Genomic DNA, 9,208 nt, shown 5'->3' on the forward strand with positions numbered 1-9,208 from the left:
AAGATGTTATGCAAGTGTAAGAGAGATGCTAATGTGGTTTTCTGTGCGTTTTAACTGAGTAATGTGGCTTCTTATGACTGACTCTTAGCACAAATCTGGAAGCTATTAAAAACTTTTTACTCAGAAATGTTTGATAGTACCAGATGGTTCAACCTGTCATTACATACAACTTCAGTTTAGTGACTTTTTAACATGCTAGAAAGTATCAGTACATACAGGGAATTGTAACTGTTGTCATAGCCATTATTCCCGTTGAATTTTGGTCATTATGTTGGGTCAGTATATTTCCTTCTTTTAAAGCAAGAAGCTTTTTCTCTGTCAGCTCTCGATCCAGATGTAAAATAATTAAAGATAGAAAGTGAGCAGTATCATCGAAGCCTTCTTGTGGCTATTGGGATGAAAAATAGGTTGCTGCCTTCAGAACACAGTGATGGGAAAACTCTCGGTGGAAAGGAAATGTAAAGCAAAATCTTGTTGCACAAAGTCATCAAGATCTACTGAAAGAGGAAGCTGGTAGAATAGCTTTCTCTTCCGAAAAGTGTTCTCTCAGCTATAAGTGTACAGTATCTTAAAACTGGAGAAACAGGGAAGAGATTTCATCATATAATTGTAGAATCAACTAGGTTGGAGAAGAAATTTAAGATCTTAAAGTCCAACAATTACCCTAGAACTGCCAAGACCACCACTAAACCTTATCACTAAGGGCTTTATCTACACATTTTTTGAACACTTCGGGAACAGCAATTCCACCACTTCCCTGGGCAGCCTGTTCTAATGCTTGACAAGTCTTTCAATGAAGAAATATTTCCTAAAATCCAACCTAAATCTCCCCTGGCACAACTTGAGGTCATTTCCTCTCATCTCATTGCTTTTTACTTTGGAGAAGAGACTGACCCCTACCTCACTACATATATAAGCTCGTTTCTTGTAGCTGTAGAGAGTCATAAGGTCCCTGCTGAGCCTTCTCTTCTCCACACTCAACAGCCCCAGTTCCCTTAGCTGTTCCTCATAGATGTGGTACTCCGAGTCAGCTTTTTATTCTTTATTAGTCCTTTCTTAATATGTTCAGCTGCAGATTTTTATCAAGACACTTTAAGGAAGTACTGTGCTTTTTTTAGTGGAAAAGGAATTACAGGAAGAGGAACAAGCAAAAGCAAGGATTAGTAACATATGAAACAAGTAGTGGGGATTGGTTTGTAGTTTTCTTAAATGCTTCACTGAGTAGGCCTGAACTCTTACTCTGAACCTAGTCCAGGTTTTCATCTGCATATGCTTTCTTTATCTACCTGTATAGAGTAGTCCATTTCCCATCAGCCTTCTTCCTGAAGTAGTCCAGTAAATGTAACCGTAACTGATCTAGTAGCAAAGAGATCAAGACCCCTACCATCATACTAAACAATAGTTTGATCAAACACTGCACTGTATGAAGTGTCAAAAAAAGAACCAAAAAACAGCCAACAACCAGGGAATCCCTTAGCAGATCCTTTTTTATGGTATGCTACACACTTTATAGATAGATAACTGACTCATTAGAAATAACCGTGAATCTACTACTGTCTAATATTACCATCAGTAAAGGTGGCTGATTCATAGTAGTCAGTGACCTAAGAGTTTAAAATAAGGTCTGTGCAGGGTATCTCGTAGCTCCTGTTGCTGCCGATGTTCTTCAGTATCTGACTTTCTGAGAGGCCTCTGCCACTCTCATTAGCAAAGTTGTCTAAAAAGTATACTTTTTCACTTAAGATCGATCCATTCTCTGATGTCCACTAGACATGAATAGACAAGACTTTAATGTATTATGTAAGAAATGAAACTGTGCTGCTAGCTTCTTATTTCTCATACCTTTTTTTACCTTCTTTACTAAAGTGAATGGGCATGCACTAGGGAAGAGGGTGTTTTGGGTTGTGTGTGGGTATAAAAGTACATTTATCATGATACTCTTTTCCTTGGTATGTAAGTTCAGATGGGCGTTCAAGTGCTAATGGCTTTCTTTATCTGTTAGCACAATTAATTAATACTGTTTAGAAATCTGTGTTGATAAACAGCTGCTTTTTCCCAAGCATATTCTGTACTTGCATTTAGACATAGTAAGATTTGACAGTAAGCTAATTGTTTCTGTTGTGCAGAGCCTCAGAAGCAACTTCTCTCAGTACTTTTGTGGTCTGATTTTGTTTCTTTAAGTTCAAGTTGCTTTTAGAAAAGAAGTGTTGTTGATATTCCCTGTGAAGGATGAATGTTGTTCCATTGCATATATGTTGTGTATTTTAAAAAGATAAAACCAACCAACCAAGAAACCCCAACAGATCAGAGCGCAAATTGCGAATCAGACTTGGTCACAGAACAACTTGAAGAAAGATTAGAAGAGCTACCAGTGCATTATTTTTTATGATCTTTCTTGCAGGCTCTTTAACTTTTTTAGTTCCGGGGGGGTGGTGGGGGTGGGAAATCCTATTTTCCTAAAATGGATTGTAAAACTTTGATGGGATTGCTGTTGCTATCTGAAGTGTGGCAGTTGGCATTTTGAAGTTGGCCACTTGAGAGAAAAAAAAGACATGGAAAACAAGGGCTCATGTAAAATGCCCCCCATATAGGGGATCTAGTGTAGAGTTAAATGAGGTAAATCAACTTTCCACTGAACTTACGTGCACAGAAAGTGTGCTGATAAGATCAAATAGTTTTCTGCACAAGTTGGCATGCACATGTAAATAATTTAAGATTTTTAGAGAACCAGTTTATCATATCTGGGGGGTAAGGACAATGGAAACTAATTTTACAAGCAAGGTTTATACAGTTCTAGTAATGCTAGGTGCAAAGGAAGTTGTTGTGCTCTAACAATTTAGCACAGGGAGGAGAGCATTAGAGGGGAAATAATGGAAATGACTACTTTTGTAGGAAACATAATCCATAAAGGAGAAATGACACAATTTGTGCTTTCCCGTGTGAGTTTTATCATAAGAATTTTGCACCTTATATTGGTATCTAAAGGACTAATTGGTATCTTGGGGGATGAAGGGGAGATGGAAAAGAAATTAAGAGATCAGAATTCCTTACTTAGTGCTTTCAGATGGTCTGTGAAGCTAATTCTCAAAGTTAATGACATAACTTGAAAAATATTCTTTAAGTAGTTAACTTTTTCAATGGGAAGCTGGAAAACTGGAATGCTCCATTGTGTTGATTGTATGTATATAAATGCGGTTTTCTGTTACATGCAGAAACATAGCTTATTGACATAGACTGTTCACTTAGCTTTAGATTCCTGATTTGAATCTAGAACATCCAAAACAATATCTGTGTAAGGTACTGCAGCTGTTAAGTGTCTTTGTCACCATGCAATGCTGGAAATACAGGATTTATGCTGATGTATCCAATCTCTGGTCATTGGACAGAGTATAGATGAAAAAAAAAAAAAGGAAAGAAGATGCATAAAATGCAGTTACTGAGTGTGGCCACAGCTAAATGTTTCAGAGATGTTAAGGAAATTTCATCTTGGGCACTTGTGAAGAAATCAGTTAAGGAAATTGGTTCCTATTTAAACCTGAAGTCTGGTAAGGAAGCAGAAATAATTGCTCTGTACTAGAATAACTCATATAATTATTTGAAGTACTGGTTCTTTCTCTTCCCCTCCTTCCCCTGTCATTTGGTTGTATTTATTACTATTATTCAGGATTAAGTCATACTTGAGGTTCACACAAATCTAAATACTCATCCACAAGATGTTTGAAAACAGGAAATTTCTTGTCTTAGGACCTGCAAGCTGGTCCTAAAGTAGTTGGAAGCTCACCTGTTCTATTGTTTCCATTAGCTTGTCAGTTGTTTGAAAAATACAGAAGTTTGGTTTCAGTTAAAGTTGTCTAGAAGTTAACTTCCAAAATGAAGCATGAGTTGATATATATTTGCAGACTTTTTTTTTTTTTTCCCAGATTCACTGGATCATGTTCTGGACTTATATTTCATAATCATTACCTTTGGTTTTGGATATTTGATTTCTATAGAAAACAAATACTTCTGAAAATGAAACAGGAGGAAGAAAAACTTTATATTGAGTATGGCAGAGCGCTGGAACAGGCTGCCCAGGGAGGTTGTGGAGTCTCTGTCTCTGGAGACATTCAAAACCCACCTGGAGTAAACCTGCTTTAGATGGCCCAGCCTTGACAGGGGGTTGGACTAGATGATCTCCAGAGGTCCCTTCCCACCCTAATGATTCTTTGAAAAGCAATACTTTGTAGTAACTCAACTGTGTCAGACTGATGAGTTTCAGTTGGAACTTGAGACAGCTTGAAAATCTTTCCTAGATAAAGGCATTAGTTGCAAATGAAGTTCTGCCTTCCAGAATTGGTGTTTGAGTTGGACACTCAACATTTCAACATAAACAAAACTAACTTCTGGAATATCTTGAAATTCTTTTTATGTATGTTTGTAAAAAGATGAAGGTCACAAAGAGTGATTATGTCTCCTGGTCAGGTAACATCTGAAGAAGGTTTTTCAAGATTGAGTACTTGACATAGCTCAAGTTCTTTATTGGATCTGGACTGTAATCTACAACATCTCTTTATTAAAATGGGCTTTTCAGTTTCAGTATACACTGCTGTATTAACTTTTTTGTGTGTGTTCTTAATGATGTTTTTTTTCTGCAAATCTTCTACTCACTACTGTATACTTCAGTGCTTGAATGCTTAGTGAAATGGCTGCTTGTTGTGTCTTACACTTGAAAATGTCATATAGCATTATGATCATACCACAAGCTGAATAATAACTGAATCAGCAGAGAGAAGAGGAAGCCTGGAAGTTGTAGGCTTCATGAATGAAACAGTGCACACGCTGTGTAAAGATGCACTGCATTAAGAGTGCTCAGAATAAGATTTTCCAATCCATTTTTTTTCAGTATGTTTTTTAAAAGATTGTCTGTTTATAATGGATATACAAGCTAGATTATTGCTTGGCTTTTGCATTGTGGTTGTCTGTTAAGAACTGGGATGCGTCACTGTATGTGTTACTATGCATTAACAAGCATGTTTAACATGCCTTTGTACTGGAGGATGAGAGACTTTTGAATTTCAGGAGTCACATGCAATACTAGAAATGTTTCTGTTAAACTTCCTGTGATTGAAGAGAGAGGCTCTGGTGCCCATTAAGATAATGCAGTGCCCTTTGTAGAGACAGGTACCTTTCGTTCTGGCTTTTGGTATTAACTTGAGCAAATACTGACTTTCTCAACTTCATGCGTGGGTATTTCTTGCTTTGCTGTCTTTATTTATTCTACTTACTCTATTTATAACTTGTAAGTGAAAATTCATATGTTTTCACTACTTGGAACTGTCCTGTAATTGGAATCATGATTGTAAAATTGGAATTTATGGTTATTTTGTGTATCTAATAGGAAGAACTGGGGCAGTCTCCCTGCTATGAGCTGAAGCAGAACCGTTCAACTATAAAAAGCTTGTGCTTTTGAGACCCTGAATGGCTTTTGGTGTATCTTTGAAAATCCTGAAGAAAATTTTGTGGATGGAAAATGCTAACTTCCCGTAAATTGTTGAAAGGAAACAAATATGATGTCTCTAATTTGACATCCTTCCTTATGGAAACATTATCAGCCAACTAAGAAGCTGTGCCAGTCCCAATGTACAGGATACCACAGGTGGTGGCTTTTGTAGTGCTCAGGGTGTTTCTTGTAGGAGTAAAGGGAGAAGAGATCAGACCTCAGTTAGCTGTAATATTATGTTAGTTTCACCTGCAACAACTCATACCAAGAACCCATTCTTCTAAAAGTCAAAGTAGTAATGTAACCAGTACCTTTTATTTCTTTACTGCATTCTAACTTCATTGCTCCTAAATCTGCCACTCTTTTCTAGTCATCTGAAGTGCTTTTTGCACCAAATAGAACTTGTCTGCCTTTTACTAAAGATAAACCAGACCTTAATTCAGCTAATTTTTGTATGCCATATAATATCAAAATGTCAAACTGCTTTTCAGCTACTGGGATTCCTTCCAATGATGACAGGTTAGGTGACCTGAGCATCTAAGTTGGGTGTCTTCATGAATTTAAAGTTCTTGGCGGCTTACATCCTAAAACTGTAATACAAGGAGTAAATATACAGATGTACATCTCTTATCAGAGCTGTAAAATGCTATTCTAAATTTAAAAACATTCTAAGACTGTAGCAGTTATATATCTAGAGTTGGTTTCTGCCTTATTATACTAATGTGTATTGAAACTATGCTATTTTAAACGTTACTTGAGGCAGCTTTCAGAGATTTTTGGGGAGTGCTTTGGTGATGGGAGTTCTTTATTATCTGTGCCTGTTAGATATAATTAAATAGCAGACTTATCTTTTTAAAAATACATTCTGACAAGTATAGACATGCTGCTCAGAGAGTAACTGATGTCATTGCTTATTGATTTGTTTGTTCCCAGGCAAACCACTGCAACAGTATAAAAACAAGATTTCTTCTTGTCAGTCAAAAATGCAAATGCTGTATGAATTTCACTGAGGCACTGGAGTTATACAATCTGGTTCCTGTGATTTGTTTTCCTTCAATTTAGTGAAATTGAAGAAGCAGCACTGAAAATTGAGTATTAAATCTTCACTTCATGCGTAGGCCTTTATAGATAATCTCAGGACATGCTTGGGGATGCTTGCCTTCAGTGCATCACATTTCTGACTTTTCACCTCAAAATCTGGTCACCCACATCGGTATTTCCTGTGGAATCAACAGTAATGTATGAATAAACTGAGTAATTGTGTCCCAGCCCCCAATATCTCTCTGGGCTAACCTCCCTCCCTTAGGAGGGGAAGAGCAGGGGAAATAAATTACTATTTACTAATCTAATGCTGCTTAAAAAGCATGCATATTAAATACAGGGATTGTAGAATTCAGCATCACAAAGTTTCTATTGCTGTGATATCAGGACACTGTATGAATTCCTAGGTGAAACGTAATAATGCCATCTAATCAAACTACAAATATGTTCTTTCACACTCAGCATCCAGTCTTTCTACTGAGGTTTCAAGATAGTTGATCAGGTTCAGAGTTTTGAGATCTTGTCAGCTGATACTTTAAATCTGGGATGACAAAAGGTGTAAAGGTAAAGTGGAAATAAGACATTTCATAAGTTGTACCTGTATTTGTTGGCACTCTCATTTTTCTCTGCTGCTGCTTTTAATATTTTTCAAGACAGATTAATTTATTAAAAAAAAGTTGCAGATAATTACTAAAAGGACTATGGCGTTCTGCCTTGAACATTGGTTGTGTACAGATATTGAGCTTGGTAGCAAGCTAACAATGACATTAGCAAGATTATCATTCAGTGTAATGAGATACATTTTGTTTTGCTCTGTTTGTTTAGATAGCAAATGGGTGGATGCTCTGAAGTGTTTGAGCTGTTCTGCATGTGTGTCAGGTTGGAGCTGGTACTCCTGTCTAGAATCTTTTAATTAAGAACTTTTATGGCAAGGCATATATCAATTAGCAACAAGACAGGAGTTTCTGATTCAAATTAACAGATCAGTAGTATAACCCACAAATGCACAAAAAGGGCAATTTATTCTATTTATCCTAATAAAGGGATGCTCCTAGGGTCAAGTTTCTTGTGTGGGCTTCTTCCTCTGGTTAATAGAAATATATCTTTCGCAAGAGGTCAGTCACAAGAAAGTGCTGTTTCCGCTTTCAGACTGCACAGATCACTGCTGGTGCTCAGGCTGTCCTGTGCTGCTTGTCCCACACACCTGCGCTGGGCAGACATCCCCAGCCGCAGAGCCAGGGACTGGCTGGTGGGCTGGCTGCTGCAGGAAGCCTGAGCATCAGAACAGGCAGACGGGGGGGCTGATACAGGGGGTTACGAGTGCATTTACTCCAATGAACTTTACCTCTGTAATTGGGTGAAAAAGTGAGTTGCTGGATGTAACAATGAAGTTTATTGCTCTCTGCTTTTCAGCAAGTCTTATAAATCTTTTTGAGAAGCTGTGGGAGGAGCCAGTTTTATTTAGAGGAAAGCTAATATCCTCCAAGTAAGTTGTTTGGATTGTTTAATTTTGAATGTTCTAGAATAAATAATAAAGTGTAGTGACTTAGATTCTTTATTTCCTCCCCAGTTTTGGAGAAACACTGTGTTGGCTAGTATTAGGGAGGAATTTGTTCTGAGGGGGGAAAGAAAGTGGGAGGAGGAGACTGCTGAAATAGCTTATGGGGGGAGTTAGTTATGTGGCTAGCTTTTGCTTTATGGCTTAGAAGTTGCATGTCCAGAGATAGTTTGGAATAGTTTTTCTGCATACTATCCATTCCTTTAAGGTTTGCCAGACTTCCGTGAGAAGGGAGGGAAAGGCTGTAGCTTGTATTTTTTTTTTTTTCATATTGATTGTAGTTCTCATTTGAAGCAGTTTTAAGGCTCTCCATTTTCTGTTCTTGTTTTTCCTCTGTATTAGCTAGCTTGTTATTAAAAAAAAAAACCCAAACAAGTAAATGGGTTTGAATTGTACACTCTTGACTGTGTATCTAGTGTGTTACTGTATATTTGAGTTTCCTGAATCCCAGCTTCCAATGTCCCAGTGATAAAAATGTTCTTACTTGCCACCTTAATAATTCTCGTAACTTAGAACAAATAGAGTTTTAGTGTTATCAGCTCCTGAGAAAGGTTTTACTGAAAAGAAAAACACTATCCATATAAATTATATTGTCAGATACTAACACAAGGTGAGGAGTTCCAGTGCACAGTCTGCAGTATAGTTTTAAGTAAAGTTCTGGCACTGCTTTTCTCTGCTTGTGCTTTTAGATCATGGTGCAACAACATGAGTGAGCAATGTTCTAATGTTGTTGTGATGCTGCCTGCCGCAGCCCTGGCCTATTTTATACTTCTACACAGCACTCAGAATGCTAGGGGTTTTTTAAGGGGGAAGTTCAGGAGGGAAAAAGTCTCTTAAGCACCACTACAAGGAAATTCTCAAAGGGCTGGTATGCGTATTACTTCTGCACATGCCTGTTTAAACAAACGTTCTTCCTCAAGAAAAAAAAAAATTAAATCATGATTCCAAACATACTTTATTGCTGGGACTGGCATTTAACCCATAGAACAAGCTTAGCTTATAGACAAAAGGATTCATTTTCTTCTCTCAGCTTACAAACCTGAAAATGCTGTGAGGCTGATCTTTAAAATGAAGCATTCAGGAACTGAATATTTTTTTTTTAAGACCACTTCACTGACCACTGTTTTAAC

The sequence above is a fragment of the Psittacula echo genome (genome assembly GCF_963264785.1).
Source record: "Psittacula echo genome assembly, chromosome: 2".
NCBI lineage: Eukaryota > Metazoa > Chordata > Aves > Psittaciformes > Psittacidae > Psittacula > Psittacula echo.